Below are 26508 nucleotides of genomic sequence, written 5' to 3'. Positions count from 1 at the left end.
GGGGAGAGAAGAGAGGAGGTGAAAAAATGCAGATTTGGTGATGCCTGAATGTTCTGTGAGTTTGTGTCAATTTGGTCAAATTGTTTCAGTCCAAAAAAAAAAAACTAGAAAAAAATCGAAATGTTTTGATTTTTCAGCCTGAAGTGACTTTTTGTTTCTACAGTTCCTTTAATTTCCTTTAAAAAATTACAAATGCTTTAAGCGAGTCAAAATCAAACCCAGGCATGCTGATTTCATCTGAATGAAATGCTTTGTTCGAGACCAAACATTTTTCAGCTTGTCCGTTCACCGAAAAGTTTGAAAAAATTCATTTGCAGTTTGACTCGACACAATTCTTTCCCCCCTCCCGCATTTGCAAGTGAATCCAAAAGTCCCTTATTCGCACAGCTCTAGTTAACGGTGTGATTTTTTTTGGCCACATTTCTATCCTGGCAAAAGCCCTGGTGTAGACGCAGTTATACTGACCTGCCAAGGGGCCTTGGGCCAATCATTTCCTCTCTCAGAGGGGTAGCCGTGTTAGTCTGGATCTGTAAAAGCAACAAAGAATCCTGTGGCACCTTATAGACTAACAGACGTTTTGCAGCATGAGCTTTCGTGGGTGAATACCCACTTCACTTGCATCCGACGAAGTGGGTATTCACCCACGAAAGTTCATGCTGCAAAACGTCTGTTAGTCTATAAGGTGCCACAGGATTCTTTGCTGCTTTCATTTCCTCTCTGTGCTTCTCTTTCCTCTCCCAGCCTTTCTCTGGCCTGTCTAATTAGACTGTAACTTCTTAGGGACAGGGATCGTCTTATACTTTGTGTTTGTACAGCTCCTAGCACAGCAGGACCCTGATTTCCATTGGGGCCTCTAGCCACTACTGGAAAATACATAATAATAATAATAATAGTAATAATAATAATAATAATAATATACCACCATGTAAGTGGCTCCAGATGGATCAGGAGGATAAGCTGCAGTCAAACAGGAGTTTAAGTAGGGAAATGGTTTGCACAGAGCGAGCTGCCTAAAGTCTTGCAGAGATGCGATTGTGGAGACAACAGTGACCCAATCCTGGCCGTGTCCACCTTCCCCCCCATCTCTAACCACTAGGCAACGCCTCTCCATCCCCTAGCACTTTTTAAGTCAGACTGCCTGACATTGACCATTTACTATCTATGGCATCTGAAACTGAGACCTCATCAAAGCTGAAATTTGACGTACCACGGAAGGATCTCGATAGCGATCTCAGATGTAGCCCTGCACACCTGCCCTGACCAGCGAGCTAAGCTGCCTAACCACCCTGACCACTCTTATCACCTAGCTAGCTATCTCCAGATTAAAGCCTTGTCTACTCACAAAAGTTGTGCCACTTTATCGGTGCCAATACAGTCAAAGTTTCACAGCCCCTGGATGCAGTTCTATGGATGCAGTTCAGTATCAAGGTGTCTTATAGTGATATAGCACATTCTCCCTTTTGTATGGCAGAGAAGGTGCGTCATACGCCTGAATATTTCACACTGGGGTTGGGGAACCACCAAGCATCTGTTCGTATCATTTGCTTCACTTGGCCTGGATCTTAAGGAAGAGACATCAAGGCAAAGGAAGGCAGCTCGAGCTGCGTGGTGAGTTTACAACACTCCGTCCGGGGACGTGACCGAAGCTCGGAGACCCAGGAAACACACCCCAGCAGCCAGGAGACTGGACGAAGTGCAGATTGCCTTCATGTCTAGGCGAGGAAAGGTTGCGCAAGCTGCCCTGCTGTTTTAGCGCCTCCTGCTCGCTGATCCTGAGAACATCACTGGCACTGGACCACACAGATCGATGCTGGAAATGACACTTGACAGAAAAACAGACGAAAAGCCATGGAAGCCTAAAGACAATAGGCGGGTAGGTCCATGGCTCAGATCCAGGTGACAGAACCTGAGCACGACATGTACTTCACGATCCTATCCACCTACCTAAGCTACTTCTCTGCCCCTCATCACCACAGTATCTGAGAACCTCGCAATCTTTCATGTTTATTCTTCACAACCCTCTGTGCGTTAGGCAAGGGGACTAAGCCATAAGAACCTCTATAGAACAGAAGGTGAAGCGAGACTAAGTGACTTACCCAGGGTCACACAAGAAGTCTGGGGTAGAGCAGGGATTTGAATCTAGGTCTCTCAAATCCTAACCCCTGGGCCGTGGGAATCAGTGGAAGGACTTCAGTGAACCGACTGCATGAGAAAGGCAGCGAGTGGGACAGCAGTTTAGAAAGGGGAAGAAGGAAACGCCGAGATGACCCCAAGGACGGTATGGAAGGGCCTGAGAAGAATGAGATTCTCGCCCCCATGTCAAATCTTGTGCACCGGAGTTTGGAACCAAGGCAAACCACCAAGTTAAGAAGCATTACAGGCTGCAAAAGAGGAGAACATGTTCTGAAGGAAAGTTAGGGGCTATCCATAGTGGGCGTTGGGTTTTCCCCCAATAATCATAGCAGCTGGTTGTCCTCTCCGATGCGTGGGTTTTACCCAAGGGAAACTCCACTGGACCTGATTCTCTGTTGCCCGGCACCTTGTTCAGTCATTCAGACCAGTGCAAAGTGGGTGGGAAATGCTACCGTTCTGATTTGGTACCGTTTTACATCCCACGTTGCACTGCTGTAATTGACCGCACAGGCTGCAGAGCAACAAGAATCAGGCCCCATTCAACGGAGACACTCCTGATTTACATCGCCATAAATGAGAGGAGAATCAGGTCCATTACTCCCAACTCTTCCTTCTCAGAGAGATCTCTGGATGGACAGCACCCATGTCCACCAGATGTTAGCTATATCGCTTCCCGCTTTACTGCCAGGCACTCAGCTATTACAGTGATGAAGGCAGAAGAAGAATCTATATAGAATAGAATAGAATAGTTGTTTTATGTTTGTACAGGGCCTAGCACAATGGAGTCCTGGTCCATGAATGGTACTACCACAATAATGAATAATATTAATAATACTATAGGTCACAAGGCCTGCAACTGATGAATATGGCTCAAGCCAATGGCACATTCGCAGTGATTGGAACTGGCTGAAATTTTTGGTTTGAAAAAAAAAAAGTTTCAGTTAAATGTGGCCATTTTTTCAAATACAACAATTTTACAAAAACATTTTGATTTTCTCATTGTTTTCCATTTTCCAAATGTTTCTTCTCAAAAACGAGGGGATTTGTTTTAACTGTTTTCATTTTTATTTTCCCAGTTATCCATTTTTTTCTCATTTTCTAATTGCCGGGGTTCTTTCAGTTATCATTTTCAATTTCCTGTTACAATTTTCCAGTTATTATTTTCATTTTCCAATGATCCATTTTTGATTACCACTTTGGGTATTTTTTCCTTGGCCGAGGTGCTACTGATGTACAACTAATAGCTATGTGGTGTATCTATCATTGTATTCTATACTGTGATTCACCACCTCAGTATCTGACCATGTAGAACCAATAGCAATAGCAAAATCTCTAGTAGATTTCATGGAGTCTCTGGCACTTCTCCATTTTCATACTCAAAATTCTGCTTGGGGTTGGGGTTTTGGTTTGATTTTCTGAGGGGAGGAGCTTGGAAGGAGTTTAGAGGTAGAAAGGGCTGTCATTCTGGATTTCCTCTAAAAACCAGGCATCTTTAATATGTTTCAAGTTGGGCATCCAAAATCTTTAGTAACTTTTGAAAATCTTTGCCAATAATATAACAATAATAAACATCACGGGGCTGTGGGTTTTACTTGCATTACCCAAATGTTAATTGCATTCATATGTGAAGCACTGATCAAATCAATCCAGATCATGTACACAAATGAAATACAGAAGCATACATAGTTCCCTCTGTTCCCCTACCATAATGCACTGATCCTCTAATCAACTCAGACCCCTAGACACACACACGGCCAGTTCAAAGCCTTGTTTTATGTACTGTGAGATTTTGTAGAACCAGCAGTGCTGGAAGTTAAAACACAGAGTTCCTTTAGGCACGAGAGTGAAGATTTCCAGCAGGCAGAGCTGCTGTAAATAAAGGGGATCAGGTTTCTGATGGATTTATTCATTATTTTTTGCACTGCAGTAGAACCGAGGGTGATCTACCAAGATCAAGGGGTAGCGACTGTCTGTGTGTTTTGTGTTTGCACAGCACCGAGCACAACTGGGTCCTGGTCCGTGACGGGGGCTCAGAGGTGCTACAATAACCTGAGTAATAACTAGTAGTGGTCCTCAATGTGCTAGGCGCGACAGCTACACAGACACAGAGAGAGGCAGCCCTTGCCCAGACAAGCTTCTTATAGTCTAAGCAGACAATGCACCAGAGGCACAATTAGCCACCTAACCTCACCCAGAAGCAGCGATGAGAATAGACCCTGACACACACGCCAGTCTCCTAGCCGCTAGACCACACTACCTCTCAGGACTAGCATTCTGATACCAACTGCTGTTATTGTCAACCAAGAGGAGGCAAAAGGAGATGTAACATAGTGACAAGTTAGGGCGGTAGTCACGTAGTTCAGAACCTAGCTTTGAACCTCTCTATTTTCAAGGTATCCAGATTTTTTATTTATGTATTTTTTTGGTGGGGGTTCAGCCATGACATTTGTACCTAGATTCTGAACTTTCCCTTCTGGGGGTGCGTGGATATCAAGGTTCCTGCCACGCTGCTCTCTGATACTTGGCCTGATTTTCCATTGCCCGGCATCTTGTGTAGCCATTGGCTCCAGGGCAAAGCAGGCTGAATACAACCGAATCCGAATCAAGGAGCGTTTTGCACGCCTTCTGCACCGGTGCTTTTGACCACACAAGGGGCAGGGAAAACTGAGCCCAGGGGATGGATCCCTTTTGCCTTCAGCTGCATGACTCATGGCTCCACCAAGGCATGTGACTGCATGATGACAAGGTACATTCGGTCGTGCCTATTACCGCATTCAAAGGAACGCGAGCGATTCACAGGCACATCCCCGGGCCAGCCTGGACAAAGGCCCTTCCCACCTGCCAGTAAGAGATACAGCTCCGTCCCCTAACTCGTTAACAGCCCCCGTGCACGTATGTCTACAAGCAAAAGGCTGACAAGGGAACCTGGGGACTGATCTTCATCTCTAAGGCCTCTTTACACCGAGCCTGGCAATGTAAAGGGGCCCATTGACACCAACATTAAAGCCAGATTGATACAAAGGAGGCTTGGTGCAAATGAGAATCAGGCCCTGGCTCTTTAAGGAACTGAAATGCAAAGAGACAGCTGGTTATCAGCTGTTGCCACTCACTCATAGGAAACATATTCTACAGACACACACACGCGCGCACACAAAACCTGTCCCCCCTGCTCTGCGTAACTGGCCCTGCTGCCTGTAAATTACATGGGTTGAGCTGGGACAAACTGGAAGTGAAAATTAAAATAAATAAGCTTGCCCCATCTCAAGGTACTGAAGAAAATTTCATCCAGACTCACTGCATAATGTTTCCTGTTCGCGAAGAAGGCTACCCCAGACCAGATCTGCTTTTATAAGGAAGATTTTTAATCCCATTCCTGTCCAGTCCTCTTAGAAGAAAGGAATTTTTCCCCGCAGAAGCAGCCTGGCAAACTATTGATGCAAATCAGTGGCCCGCTAGCTGCCTCTGTCTTGCACTACATGAACATGTAGAGTGTTCTTGATGGTGACAGTGGGGCTAGACCCTTAATCTTATTGCTCCAAAAGAGCAGGTCTCTGCCACCTAAGCAAAAGGAGAATCACCACTAATGCTTAGCAGTATAGGGTATATGATACATAGCTGGGCTGTTCTGATTCCATCCAGTAGAGGGCAGCTCTCTCACGCTCTTGTGCTCCCTCTCATACACATGCCAGTTCATGACACTTCTTGCCAAAATCCAAGTTCTTCACCCACCCCAGTGGAAATGATACCCTTCAAATCCCAAAAGCCAGCAAAGGCAATAGCCGTGTTATGAATATTAACATCTCCTATCACAGCACTTAAGGGGAGCCATGGATGGATGAAGCTATTCTCATGGCCTGAACTCAGTCAGTCATTCTGCCAGCTCCCACCAGCAAAGCAGGGCCACCAGAGGAACATTCAGCAGGGAGGCCTCTGTAGTTAGAGGAAACAGTGATTCATTAAGTGGCGCTATTCCTTCTGAGTCACTGCTGAACCAACGCCAAAGGACATCTTGCTGGAGTGGCCATGATTCCAACCAGACATACAGTCAACGTACCTTGGAGGGTAAATATACCCATTGCACAGATGGGAAAACTGAGGCACCTGAGACTTGGCCAAAGTCATGCAGAGAGTTGGTAATAGAACCCCTGCATAGACACACTTCCTATCAAAGCCAGAAACAGACTCACAGCAGGCTACATTCATTCCCAGAGCTGGTCCCCTAGGAGTCCTGACTCCCAGTCCCCTACCCTAACCACCAGACCCAATTATCTTCCAGAGCGGGGAATGGAAACCAGGACTGACTCAGCAAGGAAATCTGGCCTTCAGCCATCACGCCGATAAACAGAGTTCCTCAAGACTAAATGGCTTTACTTGAAGCAGCATTGCTTTATGTATCGTAAATCCAAATGAGACCCCCCACAACAGGCCCCGATAAACCCTTACACGGCTTCCAAACCAAAAACATCACTGCACATCCATGGGGTGAAGACACCAGCACTCTAGGATGGTGGAGTTCACACTAGTTCACGGGCTGATGAACTGAGAAAAGACTGAGAGCAGCTCCATATGGAAGCATCACCTCCTGACCATATGGGATGGCCGTGGATTATGGCTGCATATGCTTACAAACTGGCCTGAAAGAGAAAATCAAGAGCTGAGCTTGTCCAAGCTGCCTCAGGTATACAGATAGCAAAGCCTTTCAAGCAGGGACGGAGGGAAGCAAGAATGGTCTAGTGGTTAAGGTGTTAGCCTACGGCTCAGAAAACCTGCTCTCTACTCTGCTATGGGCTTCTTGCACGATCTTGGGAAATTTTCTGTGTCTCTGTCAGTTGAACGGAGATAATATTATGGCCCTACCTCAGGGAGATGTTATGAGGATAAATATCTTAAAGACTGTAAGGTGCTCAGAAGTAGTTTGTGGTCATTTAAGGGTGATAGATAAAGGAGCAAATTTATGTCTGATGTGCTTGATCACTGGAGCTGCTCAGAAAATGTATGTACTGCAAAAAAAAAATCTTTTAAAGAAACAATTTTAATTTAAAAATATTTTTCATAGACTTTTTGGGGGGAGGAGGGGAAGCTCATTTTAAAAAAAAGAAAGAAAAATGTATCATTTTCAAAACCCGGACATATTTGTGAACATTTTCATTTGGGGGAGGGGGAGACTTTGTGTGTCGAAAAAAACATCCAGACAAAAAAATGTGCCCAGCTCTATTTGTTTGCATGAAAGACAGCAAACAGGGACATGAAAGGTCATTGTAAGTTTCTCAAACCTGAACAAACTGAGGCACAGAATGGAGATTCATGTGTCCAAGGTCAATGATAGGAAGGATTCTATTCCTTGCTCTGTCACTCTAAGTAAAAATGTTATTAGCTCGTTTGTATGGATACAGTCATTTTAAAGATAAAAACAGAGAGATCCCTAGGCTGGATCAGGCCTGAGGTCCAACTTGCTCAGTATCCTGGGTGCTATAGGTACTGAAGAGGAAGGTGTGAGAACCCACCAGCAATAGATCTGGGTTCTCCTGGTCTCCTTTTGTTTTAAGCCTGAATATTGAAGTTTAGAATCTCCTCCGGAATGTTTATCATTAATTATGACAACTCTGGATATTCTTGATATCCATATCAATGCCCAGTCCCTTTTGAATCTTGTTACACTCTTGTCCTCAGTTACTTCTTGAGGCAATGAGTTCCACAGTCTAATTGTTTTTTGGGTGGGTTTTTTGGGTGGGAGAAGTATTTCAACAAGACCTTGTTTTCCTTCTTAGGAGCTTTTGTCGTTTAGTTTTTCATGGAGGTTTTTACATCTACATTATTATTATTTATATTTCAGCAGTGACTAGAGGCTCCAGCCGAGATCACCATGCTAGCCAGCCTCCATCCCAAAGAGCTAACAGTCTAAATAGACAAGACAAGTGAAGAATTTTCCCAATGTCACTCACAGAGCCAGTATAGAACCCAGGAGTCCTGATTCCCACTGCAATGTCCTTTCCACCATAGCCTCCACAGTAGCAGTAACAGTGAGATTATTAAGACATAACAAAACTTAGGTCTAATCAACCATAACCCTCAAGTGCTTTAGAAAGGGAAGCAAGCATCAATTACCCACCTAGTGAGATTCACAGAGAAGAAGTGACATGCACAAGATCACAGAGCAAACAGAGCAGGACTAGCACCCTGGGCTCCCAATTGCCAGCCCAGTGTCCCACCCGCGGGGCCGTATTGCTTCCCGTAGAGCGTGAGGCTTAAAAGAGAAGTCAGTGAGAGTAACGCTTAGAGACAAGGATTTACCACGTTCTGTTCCTGATCCAAGCATACAGCACATCGTGCTTAGGAGCCAGTTGACACACAGTTTATGGGAGTAAGCTGTACTGGTATGTGCACTTTTATACTAGTATAACTGCCTCCACACTAGGCATGTTCGTAGCTTCTAAGCAGATACAGGTAAAGGGATATAAAAATTGTGAGTGGACCAGCGAGCTGGTTGGAATCTTCAATTTTTCAACTTATCCAGTTATTTTTTTGCATTTTGAAATTTTGAATTACCCATTCCTCCTACCTCCAAAAACGAACCCTTCTCCACAAAAAAACACCCCCAAAAATCCACACACCATTTTTCCCCTAGAGAAGAAAAGGAAAAAAAAGGAAAGAGACCCACATGAACAATGCCAGACCTATCGCTCGATACCCAGCTTGGCAGGTGCTCAGATACCAGGGTAATGGGGGAAGTGGAAAAAAAACAGAATAAGAGAGGACCCCTGCTCTTCTTTAAAGCAACAAATCTGGGGAAATCTCCCCAACTTTGCACAGATGCAAAATGAAGCACAAGGTACTAGAAAACCAGGCCCATCGTTAGAAGATTTTCACCCTGATTCTGGGTCCTTGCCTGATGATTTCTTATTCTGCTACATGTTATGCTCCTGCTTCATGAATAGGTCTAGGCAGCAGAGACCATCCGCCTTCAGCTTTCAGCCGGGATTTCCAAAACAGCCTGCTGGGAGACCCTCAGGTAGCCAACAGTCCTATCTGATCCAGTACAATTAGGCCAGAAGTTTTAGAAGAACTCAGCATACATGATCATGCAAAATATGTGCGTTCTTCCCCTTCTCCTGACCCTGTGTTTGTGGTCTCTATTTGACTGTCAGCTCTGTGAGACAGGGACTGTCTACCATTCGGCGTTCGTACAGCACCTCGCACAACGGTGCACCGTTGTTCTCCAAGTGGTTCAGGAGCTAAATTAGCAATCGACATTACCCGAAAGAGCCTCAATAGTGTGAATTCATTGTGTATATAGATAAAAATTCTCACAGCAAAATGACTGACCAAGTATTATTATTATTTTATCAGTTACAATTGGTTAATAACATAGTAAAAGTATCCCGATTGGTTAATAACTTAGACTCTTTAATAATTAAATCATCCAGTGTTTTAATATCACGTGCTGCAAATTGCTGCAGGAGGCACAGCTGCAGCTCAATCTGAGTATTGCTGGCCGAGTGGCTAGGACGGCTGACTGGGACGCGTTCAGGAGACCTGAGTGTGATGCTTGATTCTGACCTTGGGCCAGTTACTTCCTCTCTCTATGCCTCAGTTTCCCCATCTACAAAATGGGGGCGGCTATGATGGCGACCTCCTTTGTAAAACGTGTTGGGGTCCATTGACAAAAAGAGCTAGGTCTCATTAACAACGAGAATCCAAGGCCAGATTTTTCAGAAGACCTCAGCTCCTATCTTATCACCCACAGAAATAGCTCCATATCCGCACGTTGGCTGCTGAGTGCTTCTGAAATCTCCACCTTACTTAGGGGCCTACCTGGGTGCTGATCTCTTTGGAAACTCTTAACCCCCCCACCCCCAGTGGGGGGTGCTGAGTTCAGGGAAATCTGGGTAATTTTGGAAGAAATCCAGCTCCGGACACATTCACCATCCCACCCAAGGTGTAAATTTCCACTCTGCAATACAACAAACCTGATGGAAACAAAACAACCCTGTGCAATTGCTTTTGCAGAAGGGTGTTAGAGAGAAAAAAAAAAAGAAGACCTCAGAGGAACCACTATAAACAGCCTGGGTAAAACCTAGTAAATAAAGTGGGTTGCTCCCAACCCGGCTTCCTGTTTTCTTTCGCAGCATGTTCCGGGCTGCTGTCACAGCCCTGAAATTGACCATCTTACTATGTTTGAGAGCTGCCACGCTGAGATTAGATGCAGATATTCATCCCTACACTGTCCCATGGAGAGTGGGGGCAGCAGCTTATGTCTCCCCTGTTCTGGGGCTTCCTGAGCCAGTTGATTCCCAGCACTGCCCTAATTTATTATCTGTACTGCCCCCTTTCGCCCATCGAGGATCATGGCCCCATGGTGCCGGGTGCTGTACGCGCCTACAAAGAAAAGACAGTTCCTGCCCCTAACAGCCTACAGTATAACTTGCCTCCCGCACTGCCATAACTCTATGGGTTTCATGGCAACCAGGAATTTATTATTATTAATTTTTATTAATCAGTTGTATTACCATAGAGCATAGGAACCATGGATCAGGACCCCATGGCGCTAGGTGCTGTACAAACACATTTCACATTTCAAAAAGACAGTGCCTGCCCCCAGAAGCTTACAATTTAAGAATCACACCGGCTAGGTCTCCCATTCCCTGAATACCCCAGAACAGACTCCTGCTGGGGCTACTGGATCTAGCTCTGTACTTGGCAGGAGCCATTCCCCAGGGTGATCCTCCTAGGAGAGCCAACACAAAGGTGCTGTGAGGGCGTCCACTGAATCTGGTCTTTCTACACACCCTTGGTCCCTGAGAGATGGGAGCTATTTGATTTCTTAAAGCAGCGGCGTTCCTCTTTCTGGAAGAAAAGGGGTTCCCTCCCCTCCATGATGCAAACTTCTGAGGATGTCAGGATGCCTGTTTTTAGTTAGAGGTAGGGACAACATTCCCACGCCCTCAACGTTCTTATCCGCCATGGTTGGGCTTTTGTTTGTTTTTAGGCAGCATGGCCAAGTGGCTAGTACATTGGACCAAGACTCGCAAGACCTGAGTTCTTTTCCTGGCTCTGCCACTAGCCCACTTGGGCAAGTCCCTTCCCCGCACGGCACCTCGGTTTCCCCATTCCACCTTTTTGTCTGTCTGGTCTATTTAGACTGCAAGCTCTTCAAGGACGGTCTCTTGCTATGTGCCTGTGCAGCACCTTGCACAACGGGGCCCCGATCCCTGGTGGGGCATCAGGGTGCTACCGTAATACACATAATAACCAGCTCCTGACTTTGCTCAGGAAGTGACTCATGAAGAAACACACACACCGAAGGTCTATTTCATGGTTACTACTAATATTAATAACAAACTCTCCAGCTAAAGAAACAATGCAACAAAACCAGAGGGTGACAATAGATAAGAAGGCTGAACACAGCATGGTCTCTCAGCACAGGGCAGTCTCTCTGAAAGCTGATCTGGTAGGAGGTTGGGGGTGGGGGGGTTGTCGGCTGCTGAGTTGTCTCCTAAACCCCATGGGCCACTGGAGCGTCATCCAAGCTTAAAACCAAAAACCGGAAAAAAAAAAACCCCTAACCCAGCTGGGCTGGTCAAGCTAAAGCAACGCCTGGTTTTTTTTTTAAAAAAAGAAGCTGCTAATTTTAAACTCCCCAGCGGAAAGAGTGAGAGGTACTTACAGGAGACAGGATGGCTGCGTCCTTTTCCACGTATGCTCAGCCCTGGACGTCTGAAAGGAAGCTCTGAGGACAAGGGAGCCAGTCCCAACCCTGCAGGAAAGCCGTCTTGTGTCCCGTGTTCCTCCCCCCCCCCCACCCCTCGCCAGCGCCTCGACAACTGTCCCCAATCTGTCACTGACAGCACCATAGAGGGAGTGAGCCAACCCCCCTCCCTTTCCCCAAACACTGTCCTAGAGTGACAGAAAGAACTCGGCCTGTCTAAAGGGCAGAGACAGATGTAAAACTAGAGGGAGGTGGTAAAGCGCGGGGCGGGTGGGGGGGGGGGATGGGAGAAGCCAAAGCAGCCTGCCTGGAAACAGCTGTTGAAAGCAGCCGCTTGGTTCGCTTCCTTTGCAGCCAAAGGAGCAGTGACCACAGTGTGTGTGGGGATCAGACAGCAAGGCAGCCTAGCATTACCTGGACCGAAAATCCTCCCGACGTCCACACCCACACACGCATGGCCCCTGCACTTCCATGCACCATAATCCATCCTGTCTCTATCGCCCCACTCGCTCCTGCGATCTCCTGATGGAAAGGGAACTGGTAAATAAACCCCCAGGGCCGGATTCTTCCACTGCGCTGCACGGTGGGTGGACGGTTGCGCCGGGGCCCTGGAAAAGGCTACTCAGTGGGAGCGTTGGGCACTGGGGTAAATGGTGGTGAGAGATCCAGACGCAGGGGGCTTGGTCAGAGCCAGAGGATGCCTGCACACTTGGGACTTTTCAAACTAGTCTGGAACAAATACACAAACACAGGGAGACTCGCTGAGGGTGTGTGCGCACACACAAGTTGTACAGCTTTAACTACAGCAGTGTCATTACAGTGATTCAACGCCCTAGCGTGGGCGCAGTTGTAGCAGTATAAAAGTGCCTTATCCCCGTATCGCTTATTCCCCTTCCCGTCCAGGAACAGCTATACCAATATATGCACTTTTGTACTGATATAGTTGCACCCACCCTCGGATACAGGTATGGTTACAGCAGGAACGCACGCGTGTGTCAACAAGAGTTTCTGATGAAGACGGCGTGAGAGGCCGTTTCCTGGGAAAGGATGCTTCCTTCCGCGGTTTGAAAATGGATCTCAGTCAGTTGCAAAATGGCAACTGGATGCATTGGAAGGACAAAACTTGCCCAACGCTACTTAGATAAGTTACAGAAGTGAAGTCTAGGGGTCAGGGTACAGGGGCTGGGCATCAGGAGTCCTAGGTTCTCAGTCTGATTTCCGGAAGAGGAGATGGCCTACTGCTTGGGGGCAGGGCCGGCGCTACCATTTTTGCCACCCCAAGCAAAAAAAAAAAAAAAGCCGCTCCGACTGCCGCCCAAACTGCCAAAGCAAAAAAAAAAAAAAAGCCGCCCGGACTGTGCCGCAACAAGAATGGACGGCATGCCACCCCTTAGCATGTGCCACCCCAGCCACGTGCTTCCTCCGCTGGTGCCCGGAGCCGGCCCTGGTTGGAGGAGGGGGGTGGGGAGTCAGGACTCCTGGGTTCTAGCCCCAGCTCTGGGAAAGCAGTATGGCGTACTGCAGGGGTCGGCAACCTTTCAGAAGTGCTGTGCCGAGTCTCCATTTATTCACTCTGATTTAAGGTTTCATGTGCCGGTCTTACATTTTAACGTTTTCAGAAGGTCTCTTTCTATAAGTCTATAATATATAACTAAACTATTGTTGTATGTAAAGTAAATAAGGTTTTTAAAATGTTTAAGAAGCTTCATTTAAAATTAAATTATAATGCAGAGCCCCCCGGACCAGTGGCCAGGACCTGGCAGCATAAGTGCCACAGAAAATCAGCTCGTGTGCCATAGGTTGCCTACCCCTGGTCTACTGGTTGAAGCAGGTGAGGCTGGCGAATCCGGATTGCTGGGTTCTGTCCCTAGCTGTACCACTGATTTGCCGTGTCATCTCTGGTAACTCACTTTGCCTGTCTAATGTGAACCAGTTTCCCCATCTATGAAATGGGGATTTCTAGGATTTACCGGTTAGGAATCTTTCTGAACAGCAAGGACCCTTACACCGAAGAGCAAAGCGTTACCCATCTCACCGGGGGCTCTGGGGGGCTAAGGCGTTTTTCCTGGAAAGACTGGGAAAATGTAATTAAAGAGTGAGATTTTCTTCTCTGAAAATTTCCATTTTTGACAAAAAGCCATTTCCCATTGAAAGGGCAGTTACCACATGGGCAATGAAAAGAACCCAAGATTGATATTTTTTTTTAAAATCTCATGATTTTTTAAGTCAGTCTCATGACGTTTTGGGTTCGACCCATGGTTTTTGAACACCTAGGAGCTGGCAATGCTGTATAACTATTTGCTTTGCAGTAGTATCTAGTGGTCCCACCGGCTACTAGCTCCTCATTGTGCTGGGTGCTGGACATACATATAAGAGGCAGCCCCTGCTCCAAAATGTTTATGGGAAACTGAGGCACAGAGTGAGTAAATAACCTGCCCAAGGTCACACAGGGAGTCTGTTGCAGAGCAGAGAATTGAATCCAGGGTGCCTTAGTCCTAGGACAGAACCTTAAACACCAGGTCCTTATTTTCAATGCTGCGTCCTGGAGGTCACCTTCTCAACCCTGGGACCCAACATTCCAGCTACTGCATAAGTTAAACCAAACCATGAATTCATTCAAACTAGAGATGGAGTCAGCTCCGGACCCTAACGATCACCAAGTTTGGATGTGGGATATGGTTTGAGTAGGATCTATATCCTCATCAAGCCAGATTTTTAGGGGTAATGAGCAACCACTGCTCCCACTGACTCAGCGCTTTTGAAAACCAGGCTCATGGCATACAGTATAAAAGGGAGGTTCATTCAGTGAGCCTTGTTCCCGGACTGGCACAGGCCAAAAGCCTAGGCCCTGCAGATGGAGCGCATGGTACTACCAGGCACGTGATTTACCGAGTACAATTGCAGTGGGACGGTGCTGCGGGCGCTGGGAGGCGCAAGCATCAATTCAAGGAAGGTCACTGTCCCGGAGAGTCTTTCTGCACCAGAAGTGGTTGGGCACAAAATGCAGGAGAGGTTTTCTTGGTGTACCTCAAATTGCGTTGGACACAGGAACCCAAAGTGCCTATTGATCACAGACAACAGCGCCGTGTGTTCCAGGACGCGAGGACGGGGCCATGTGGGTTTTAAATCACCCCGGTATTGGTTGTCATATACTTCTGAGGCAGGGTCAATAACGCGCTTATATAATCGCTCAGCTCCTACCGCGAGGCCGGCTTGGTGAACGGAAGGGGATGAGTTTCAAAGCAGCACTTTTCAAAAGTCCTCCTCCAACCTCAAACCTGATGCATCAACCCACTGAGTGAGCAATTCTGCAGCCTCAGAGCAACTGCTAAAAGCCCTGGCCTGATCAAAAACATAGAGCATATCAGCCACCGGTCCTGGGGCCTTCTGCCCTACGATTAAAACCTATGTCTGGGCACCCGGCAACAACCCCGGTGTCCTCCAAACAGCACCACTTTGTAGCCCAGGCCTGGTCGACGCTGGAAGCGTGATACCGATATAGCTAGATTGGTTAGGTGGATGATTTTATATCAATATAACTTTAGCCAGTATAAGATGCAGTGACACCAGTCTAACTGGATCCCATACCTATACATTCAGCTGTTCCTGAACCAGCATAAGCTATAGCCGAATAAGCTCGTTTATACCAACGTAGCTGTGTCCACACTAGGAGGGGTTCATCAGTTTAGTTTCACCAGTATGGTTAAACTTACAAAACTTTCTAGTGTAGACAAGGAATGTGCAGATCAGGTTCCACTACAAAAAGTGAAAGTTTGGTCAGGCAGGTAAGGAATAGGATGGGGAAGATGGGTTCAGTTCCTGGCTCTGTTACAAAGTCCCTGTGTGAACCCAACAGGAGCTAGGCACCTACATACCTTTGTGAATCAAGGGGTGTGTCTACACTACAGTGACACTGCTCTTGGGCTGCCACTGTAGCGTGGACGCTTCCTGCATCAACAGACGGGGTTTGTCCATCGATGCTGTTAATCCACCTCGTCGAGAAGCAATAATAGCCAGGTCATCGGAAGAATTCTTCCGTCAACGGCCCCTGGGGTGAGGTCAACCTAACTATGTCACACAGGGCGCAAAATTTTTCACAGCCCTGAACGATGCAGTTAGGTCAACCTAAGTTTTAGGGGTAGACCAGGCCTGGGCCTTAGGGCCTGATTCTATTTTCTACATCCCGGCCTGATCTACTCTGAAAATGAGGTTGACACACCTACGTTGCTCAGGGGTGTGAAAAATCCACAGCCCGAGCGCCATAGTTAAGCCCGACCTACTCCTGGGGTAGAAGGGACTAGGTTGATGGAAGAATTCCCCATCACTCGGGGAGGCGGATTACCTACTGCAACAGAAAAACTCCTTCTGTTGAGGTAGGAAGCATCTACACTACGGCGGCAGAGTGGCAGCACTGAAGTGGTAGCATCCTTAGTGTAGACGCGATCTTAGATCATAAGCTCTCGAGGGTAGGAACAGTCTCTCTTTATGTGTCTGTGCAGCATTTAGTCCTGATCTCAGCTGAGGCCTTTATGCACTTCTGTAACACATAATAATAACAATTAACATATTACGATCCAGCAGATCTTCCATCTCGTGAGATACTACGGGATCTTATACTGATTTTACACTGGCATATCTCCGTGATTTATACTGGTGTCATTTAGATCAGAATTAGGACCTTCATCTTGACCTTGCAAGGGAACGGACAATGACCTCACTCAGTCTTTTCCATATACAGCTGCTATGATCTCAAGTACATTATCTGCCCCCGATCTGATATTAAAGAGGCATCTCAATCCTCTTCTCAACATCCAGCAAAACCTGCTTGCTCAGCAGAGAAAATAACACCTCCCCCCCCCGCCCCACCGCCCACTTCGAGAGCTGGTGTCAGATTATTTTTAAAATCTCTCCTTGTATTGATTTTAATATCAGATACAGAATATACATTACATGAAACCATAGAACCCTCATAAAACGGTTACCCGGCCTTGTCTCTACCCACAACCTCATTACAGACAATGGAGATGCAAACATTTACTGTAACAGCAATAAACAGGGATACGAGTTCTAGAAAAAAAATACCCTCTTTTAAATTGTTCCGACGTCCCCCCCCCCGCCGCCTGCTTCTGTTAATGCCATCAGCAGGCCTCATTTCCGGGGAAGGGAAGGAGATAGAGACAGGATAAGAGTCTTTTCACACTTACACAGTATTTCGGATTCATGATGGATGAGACCAAGTATACAATCTGCTTTCACAGGAAGGGAATGTTGTCTAGTGGTTAAAGCAGAGGACAGGGAGTCGGGGCTCCTGGCATTGGAGAGGAGTGGAGTCCAGTGGTTGGAGCAGAAAAAAACCTGGGTTCTGTACCCAGGTCTGCCACCTAATCTCAGTGTGGTCATGGGAAACTCCCATCACTATATTTGTGCCTCAGTTTCTCCATTTATAAAAGGGTGATGATACTTAATTATCTCTATGGGTTGTAACGAATGTTTGCAGAGCACTTTGAAAGCCTCAGGTGAGAGATCTTCACATAAAGGCCAAGAATTATTTGATAGAGAAACAGATGCTCTGAGATTCCTCTCTTCCGTCCAATAGCTTCATGGCCACGCCTTTACACAGACATCGGGGGCATGATTCTTATTTACAAAGGGGCATTGAAGTGAGTGTCAATCTGTTACACTCATAAATACTTTAAGACCCTTTTACTTTACCACGGTGGCATAAAAGGCCTTAGTGGAAACGAGGATTCAGATCTTGGTCCTAAGAGGCACATGATACCCAGATGACATCATTCTGTCTAGCTCTACTGTCATCAGAGGAGCTGCAGATGATTTACACCAGCTCAGGATCTGGCCCTGTAGTTATCTAATCAGCACTGCTCCCGGACCCCTGCAAGCTGGCACAGCAGAAGACCAGGTTTTCTGCCCACGCCTGAGTTCTTGCATTAACAAGCCCAGCCATTATGGCCCAATCTGCGCTCCTCTTGTTCTTTGTTTATTGCAATGTCTTCTGACATGGGAAATTTACAACCTTGTTGACGGGACTTATCCCATTCGGGATGCGGCTGGAGGAATACAGGCTTGGAGTCATCCACTCAGTGCTTTTTGTGGGACTCTTTGGCTAGCTACAGAACTTTCACTCCCTAGGGTGACCAGACAGCAAGTGTGAAAAATCGGGATGGGGTGCCGGGTAACAGAAGCCTATATAAGAAAAAGACCCCAAAATTGTGACTGTCCCTATAAAATCGGGACATCTGCTCACCCTAATCCTTCCCGATACCCACACACATCCAAGAGCCTTGTTGTTAGAAGATGTAAGGATCTGGTTCTACGTTGTTCTTCAGGTTGTGTATCCGCTTAAACCAGCGCAGAGTGGATGTAAAACACAACCAAACCACAAAGGGGTATGTCTACACTCCAGTGGCACTTTGCACTAGTGTCAGTGACACTGGCCTGATTCCGAATTACACTCGGGTGTGCTCTACACACAGGCTTTGTACTGGGATAACTATCTCAGTTAGGGCTGTGATTTTCTACCAAAATACAGTACAACCCCTCCTATGGCTGCAGCTGTGGCAGTATAACGGTGTCTTGTGCCAGGATCGCTTCTTCTCCTTCCTTTCTGAGAATAGCAATACCAGTACAAGTGCTTTTGTACCAGTAGAACTGCTCCCACAGGAGTGGGTTATATCCCTTTATCTATATCAGGACAGTTAAAATGGTACAACTCTCCACAGAACCATCGAAATGTAGGGCTGGAAGGGACCTCAAGATGTTATCTAGACCAGTGTTTCTTAATCTTTTTGATACCAGGGACTGGCTTACTGCCATCCTAAACTGTGCCAGGGAGATCTCAGGCACTGGCGCTGGGCCACGGACCAGTTGTTGAGAAACACTGATCTAGACCATCCCCTTGCACCAAGGCAGGATTAAATATAACTAGACCATCCCCGACGCTTGTTTAACCTGTTCTTAAAAACCTCCAGTGATGAGAATTCTACAGCCTCTCCCTTGGTAACCTGTTCCCCTGCTCCAGCTGAGAAGAGTGGAACAGTTACAGCCAGCGGTTTCCATATGACGCTCCTGTGACTACATCCCCGAATGCCTTTTTTCACACTGTTGACTCACATTCAGTTTCTGATCCACGATAACTCCCAGATTCTTTCCAGCAGTACCGCCACCAAGCCAGTTACTCCCCACTGTGTATCATGCATCTGATTTCCCCCTCCCACATGTATCACTCTCCCTTCTCTTTACCGAATTCCACCCGACTGAATTCTCTAGTTTATCACAATCATTTTGAGTTCTCAGCCTGTACTCCAAAGTGCTTGCAACCCTCCCGGCTTGCTGCCAGCCGTAAATTGTCTAAGTGTACTCTCCACTGTGTCCTCTGCTCGTTCATGCAGATATTGAATAGTACTGGACCCAGGATGCATCCCACTTGAAATGTCCTCTCAGGCTGACCATGTGTAACGGGTGTATAAAGAAGCCCTGAGGCCGCTTTACACCTCTCTGGCAGCATACAGGGGCCTTAAAAGCATTGTAACCTAGTATATAGAGCGCCTGGGCTCTGTCCCTGGCTCTGTCACAGGTCTGCTGGGTGACCTTGGACATGACACTTCCGCGCTCTGTGCCTCGGTTTCCCCATGTGAAACAGGGATAATGATGCTGACCTCCTTTGTAAAGCATTTTGAGAGCTTCAGATGAAAAGCGGTTCAGTATAAGAGCTATGGATTATCATTGTTATTAAAATAGGAAGAAATTACCGTTGCATGTATGTTAAAGGGCCCTTTGCACTGCCAGACTAGAGTAACTGGGAATCTGACCTGTCATGTGGATTCATGGCTAGATTTTCATTTACACTAAGGCCCCTTTATGCTGCCAGAGTGGTGCAAAGGGGCCTTAAAGTGGAAGCAACTATAATTTAAGGTCACTTTAAGGCCCCTTTAAATTGCTTGTGAATGCACTGATGACGGAAGGCCTCTGTTCACACACACACACACACACACACAACAGGTACAGCACGGCCCCCTGCCAATGTGCCGCACTTCTGAGTCCGGTGGGACCCTCCCTTTCAGGGATGAGGGGAATTCAGAGCCTGCCCCCCTCCTGCCCTGCACCTTGCGCAGTCATTTGCACCAGTGCAAAGTGGCTGTAAGTTCTGGCCCGGTAGCGCTTCACCCCCACGTTGTACTAGTGTAACTGACTGCGCAAGGGCTAATTAGTGCCAGTAGGTGGCAAGCAGGACCGCTGCCAGCTGGGCCCTGGGCTGAGCCCTAGCTAACTGGTTTCACACAGAGACCACGCAGCACCCCTCAGATAGCAATGGATTCACTCACTACACACGTGAGCTGGATTCAGACCAATGCCTTAGAGGCTCTGGATCCCATTAGCCACTTAAAAGGATAGCTGCATTGCCCCAAAAGCTGTAGGGGTGCCACTCGTTCTCTCGTTGGACCCTAGGGCAGTCCCTTAGTTGTTCCCCGCCCCGGTCTGATTCGTTTCAGCTACAGAGCCCTCACTCATTCCGCCCCAGCATGCAAGTTCTCTCTATGACCTGAATCCTCAGCCTGCGTTCAGGGCAGATCAGGCAGTTACTGTACCACCTATTGCCTGCAACTGGTAACAAACGGAGATTTGGCCACAATCCCCGTGCAGGGCTCACCAGCGGAGGCTGGTGAAGCCGCCTAGGGGGTGGGCAGCCTCGGGCTGTGAAATGGCTGCACGTCAAACTGTTACTACCCCCTCCAGTTTGACCACAGGAAATGTGATCTCAGCTCAGCCTCTCCTTCCAAATAGGGAGGGGAAATTTCTGCCTTCTCGCTCGATCTCAGCAAACAGCAGCCCAGACGGAAGACACTGCCATAATTGGAAGGGTGGAGCACAGAGGATGCACACTCCCTAAACCCAGCCGTTCTCCAGGTTTTCCACGCAGCACAGGCAGGAGAGAGATTCTGTCCTGAAACCACTTCATCCTCTACCCTGTGTCCCACCCTCCAATTCCCACCAATGCTGGGGTCCCAGAATCTTTTGCCCTGTGGACCAACTGGCCAGGGCTCTGCGGGGAAATGGAGGTTTACGAACAACAAGCCAGAGAACCACGATCTTGTCCCGTTAAGAAGGAAGATGCCCTGGGAGATATTGGAGCAGGTTTTCAGCTGAATTTCAATGGAGTCACTCTGGTTTGCACCCGCTGGAGATCTGGCCCATTGACATCAATGGCGCAATGCCCATTTACAGAACACCACACTGGACAGGCAGGAAACCAGCTATTTTTCCCCCCATTGCTTTCTGCCTTGAAACAAAACCCTCGTTAATAATCAGGGGTCAGATCCTCAGCTGGTGTAAACTGGCAACACGCCCCTTCTTTCGGGAGCTGCACTAATCTGCACCCGACAGGGATCTGGCCCACTGATCCCAATGGAGCTGCCCCAACTGACCCCTCCCGCCCACTGGGGATTTGTTCCCAAAAGTCTTCTCTTTGTCAAAAAAAAACCAATGAACCAAAAACAATAGTGGGTGTTAAATAGGGATTTTCCCTCCTACCTGTTAGTCAGATGGTTGCATCTTCAGCTCACTCCAGACAGCAATTTGTAGCCATTGCCTGTCAATCAAACTGAAAAAGGAAACGCCCGTCAGTTCCAAGGGGATAAAGTGACGAATGCAGGTAAAGTGCATATTCTGTCCTGATCTGGGTATAAGGGGATACCGGGAATGAGGGTTCCTCTCCTGTCAGGGCATCCCTCATCCTTGAAGGGCTGGGATCTCAAGGTTCATACTCCAGAGATTTGTTCTGACCTGGCTGACAAATAATTACAAGAATCCTGACAGAAAGGCAGCTAAGACCCTGATCCTGCAAGGTACTAAGGGCTCTCTACCCTTGGAGCTGAGGGGCACAAGACCTTTCAGGTAAGAGAAAGAAAGAAAGAAACCCTGTAAAACTATGATCTTAAAGCTTTAAGAAATGGAAAACCAGCTGTCCATCCTGCCAGCTGTTCAGGAATAGCTGGTGGACTGAAAGACACAGCTGAATAGCCCACAGTGCCCCAGGTTGAATTCAGGTGTTACAAAGCCTGAGCAGTCAAAGATTGCATAACCCACTGCAGCTAACGCTTCGGGTCTGTGCAGTTTGCACATTCTGCTCGCAGCCGGACCAGTGTACATCTGGAGCTCCCTTGGAAGTCATGGTGCACGATGGGAAATGCCACATGGCTAGGGGAGACCAGCCCATACTGCAGAATGGCGACATGAGACAGCTGAACAACTAATACCACAAGGAACAGCCCCAACATAACCAAACTGAAAGATTTTAGGGTTTTGGGCTCCAATTAACATTTGTCATGGAAAACTGACACTTTTGCTGAAACGTTTAATTGAATGACAAACCCAGCGTCCCGTCAAAACACAGTTCCGATGGAACGTTGTCAACCAGCCCTAGCAAACACAGCGCGCAGCCGCTGCACGTCACTCTGGGCTCTGCCGCACCCCAAGTACTCCAGAGGTGGAAGCCCGCCAGAGGCCACCCTGGGCCTGTTTGCAAAGACGCTGAGCACCAGCAGCTCCCCCCATGGCCTTCAACTCGGGTTGCGCCTGCTCAGCACCTCTGGAAATCAGGCCCTGGTTTTGGAGGCCGTGCATCCCACTGGGGACCCCACGACGTCACCCAACTCGTTTCACTTGTGACTCGAAACAGACGGGAACCCAGGTACGATTCTTCCTCCCGCCTCTCGGAGAAGTAGATTAAGTACATCAAACGGAAAAGCCCCTTCCCTAGATGTAGGAAGCGGCTTCACTACGGCACTACAGCTGTGTCGCTGTAGGGGCTGTAGTGTAGACATAACAGAGGTGCCACGGTGGGCTGCTGTAGCGTAGACAGTTGCTATAGTGAACAAAGGTGTTTTTCCCATCGCCGTAGTGAGTCCACCCCAGGGAGAGGCAGGAGCTAAGTCGGTGGAAGAATCCTTCCATTGGCCAAGCGGTTGTTTACGCTGGGGCTCCGGTCGGCTTAACTATGTCTCTCAGAGGGGGGGGGTGAATTTTTTACACCCCCGAGTGAGGTAGCAAGGCCGACCGACGTTTTCAGTGTAGTGATTGGTCCAAGGTCACGCAGGGAGTCTGTGGCAGAGCTGGGAACGGAGCCCACTTTTTCTGAGTCCGAGGCCTCCGCTTTAACCACAACGCCAGCCTTCCTCTCGCTGAGCCGCCTACCCCTCACCAGCTCATTTCCTGACGTTACAAAATTCAGCCCGAGCACAGCTGGGCCAGAGAACCGCACAGCATAGAACTTCATCCAAGCCCTCCTACCCCCCACGCAGCTCAGGTCTGGTGGAAGCCAGCGGAGGGCTCAGCTCATGGCCCCATCTCGAACTCGAGGCCTTCGCTGTAACAAATATCTCCTCACCAAACGGCCTGGCACAGGAAGATGCTGTACGTAATTCCTCAAAACAGCTGAAGCACAGACTGCTTTCGAGCTGTCAGAACGCATCAAACCTTGAAACGTGAGGGCCAGATCTCTTCAGACATATGAGCTAGAAAGTTTTCCAGCTTCTGAAGCAAACGAGTAAATCTCCTTAGTTCAAAACTCGACCGAGAAGGGGTGGAGGGAGATTCCAACCCTGTTCCTCGGCTGGATCTGGGGTAGCAACAGAAATATGATGCATAATTAACCTCAAACAGCTTCCCAGCACTTTATGGGCTACATTTTGTGTTAAGTTCAAGTCAGCTCCGATTCTGACCCTTCGCTTCCCTTAATGGAGAGGAACAGTCCAAAGAAATTCAGGCTCCAGATCCGATCAAATACTCTGTCGCAAAGGGTGAGGGTGGGGGCTCGAAGGGAGGATGTCTGGGTCTTATAGTTAAGGCACTGGGCTGGAACTCAGATGAGAGGGATTTAATTCCTGGCTCTCCCATAGGCTCCCTGTATGACCCTGGCCAATCCACTTGCTCTCCCTTTTGCCTGTTTAGACTGGAAGCTCTTTGGGACAGGGGCCGTCTTTCACTATGGGTTTGTGCAGCACCTAGCACGATGGGCCCTGATCTCAGTTGGGGCCTCCAGGTGCTACTGTATTGGCACGTGCCACTCCCAGTGATCTCTGCGGAAGCCACAGCTGCTCTGAAAATGAGTCCTCTTGAACGTAAAGGGGCATTCGGGGCTGGTCTGAGTGCCCCGTGAACTGTGCAGAGAGCAATTTCCCAACATCCTGCAGTGTGACGGGATGGGGGCTGCCGTGTGGGTGGAGGATGTGTGAATATGTGGTTTAGGTCACTGTGCAGGGTTTGCTCTACAACGCTGAGCCCTAACCGCGTCCTCTCCCCACACCTCCACCCTCCTTCCCTGCCCCTGTTCTCAGTGCTGGCTTCTGAGCACATCCATTCTAAAAGGCAGATGAACATGCAACTCCGCAAGCTCTTGCCTGCAGCAAACACATCCCTGCACTGCGATCCTTTCGGATCGCCAGCTAATCAGGGTCATTCCAGGCCAGCGGCCCCCTTATCTCAGTGGAGTTGGGTTCTGTCTTTCAGACCATACATAGGACCCACAGCAACTCCTGGCCTACCGAGGTATCACACGTAGGAGTCAGGGTGTTAACCCTAATGTCCTGGCCAAATTCCACTTTGGGTAATGACATTCTAACTCCCGTGTGCAGGTGCATAACCAATATAGTTACAGCAATGCAAACCCTCCTGGTCTGGACACAGTTAGACTAGTATCAAAGTGCTTATACTGGTGCAGCTTATTCCTTTGCGGAAAGGGGAATACGTTATACCAGTATAAAGGAACCTTTATACAGGCATAACTGCATCCACACTGGCAATTGTACAGGTTTCACTATATCAGTAAAATATTATGCCCCTAACAGACATAGTGATACCAGTATAAAAACTGTGTATACCCCAGGCTTAAATTCCTTCCAGCAGCTAGCAGTGTTGCAATCATCAGGTATTCAAAAATCACGAGACAGGGCCCCAAAATATCCTGAGATTGGCTTTAAAAATCATGAGGGTAATGTTTAAACAATAGATTTGCATTCTTTTTATTTGCCTTCTCCTTTTGGAGCTTTCAGCAGCCACATTTTCAAGCTTTTTATCGCAAGCCCAAGGGCTAGAAACTTACTTTTTTTTGAAGAAAATGAAAGCTGAGATTTTATTTCTTGAGTCCAGGAGCTGGGGCTTTAAAACACCAAATTATCATGAGGGCTGTGATAAAAATCACAAGTGTTGGCAGCCCTGAGTTGAGTGTACGCAGTATCTTTCACTTCCCTCCCACAGTTGCTGGGCAGTGTTGCCCCATGTTGCTAAAACAGCTGCTGCATTCCCGCTCAGAGGTGGAAGCATTTCAGTGGTGAATGAGGTGGTCACTATATTATACATAGTGCTCGATCCCCTGCTGCCCTGCACCTTGTGCGGGTCAAATGAGCGCCAAGTGGGTGGGAAAGGCTACCTTTCTGATCTGGCAGCATTTTAGACCCACTTTGCACAGGTGGAAAAGACTGTTCAAGGGGCAGGAGAAATGTGGCTCAATAACCCGGACTAAAGCTATGTCCACACTACAAGCGCTACAGCATCTCCCTTCAGAAGGGGGTTTTCCATCATTGCAGTAAATCCACAGCTCCCAACGGTGGTAGCTAGGTGGACAGAAGAATTCTTCTGTCCACCTAGCCGCGTCTACACTGAGCGTTAGGTTGACCTAACTGTGGTGCTCGAGGCACATAATTTTTCACAGCCCTGAGTCAGGACGTAGCTAGGTTCATCTAATTTTTAATTATAGATCACACCTATATATCAATCAAGTGCCCTTTGGCCTCTGTCGATCATAGATATCTGGCCTCCATTACCTCATGCTCTTTAACATCGTAACACCCCCGCGAGGTTATCTCCATTGTATAGAAGGGGGGCTGATGCATAGAGACAGACTAAATGACTTGCCCAAGATCACACAGGAAGCCTGTAGCAGACCAGGGACTTAACCCAGTGCTCCAGCATCCCAGGCCATGCCTTAACCACTAGGCCACTTCCTCTTAAGAGCCTGGCAAGTGCTATAGAAACGTCAGCTATTGTTTACAAAGACCACAAAATAGATAGCAAAAAAAACCTATTTCTGTTTATTTAGAGAGACATTTTAATGGAACAAATGGTTCTATTAATCACAGAGCTGTCGAGCTGGAACAAAGCTCAAGAGGTCACCTAGTTCACCCCCCCATGCCAATGCAGGATCAAATATAGCTAGACCGTCCCTGGCAGGACTATCCAATCCAGTGACGGGATTCAACAACCTCCCTTGGTTCCCTGGCCCAACGCTTAACCACCCTTAAGGCAGAACGTTTTTCCTAATTTCCAACCTAAGTTTCCCTTCCTGCAAGCTAAGCCGATTTGTTCTTGTCCTGCCCTCGGTGGGCACAGAGAACAATTACGCGCCATCTCCTTTACAACAACCTTTTACAGATGGGAAGAGTTTTCTGTCTCTCGTTACTATGACTGTAAATAATCGCAGCCCTCTGGGAACCGCTGGCCACGTGGCTCGGTGTGTTTGACTGCGACGGAGTGACTAAGAATGGTGACACACAGCTAGTCAATGCTAGAACAGCATTAGTCCTTTCTCCCCACCCCCCACCTTCTTGATTTCCACCACCACCACCAGGGCAAATCCTCAAAGGTCTGGCGGTTCCTAA

General features: G+C 47.8%; 1 protein-coding gene across 2 annotated transcripts in view; it reads right to left on the bottom strand.

Moving 5' to 3' along the window:
* The window catches only part of MEF2D (myocyte enhancer factor 2D), a 165447-nt gene that overhangs the window by 91223 nt on the left and 47716 nt on the right, over window positions 1–26508 (bottom strand). For both annotated transcript variants that reach the window (XM_044991012.1, XM_044991013.1), the window contains exon 2: window positions 21386–21455. The gene's annotated coding sequence lies outside the window, so the exon portion shown is untranslated. The remainder of the gene's footprint in view (window positions 1–21385; window positions 21456–26508) is intronic.

The sequence above is a fragment of the Mauremys mutica genome, chromosome 17 (assembly GCF_020497125.1).
Source record: "Mauremys mutica isolate MM-2020 ecotype Southern chromosome 17, ASM2049712v1, whole genome shotgun sequence".
Classification (NCBI taxonomy): domain Eukaryota; kingdom Metazoa; phylum Chordata; order Testudines; family Geoemydidae; genus Mauremys; species Mauremys mutica.
Note: the sequence above shows the minus strand (reverse complement) of the source record. Positions and strands in the feature narration are given on the sequence as shown.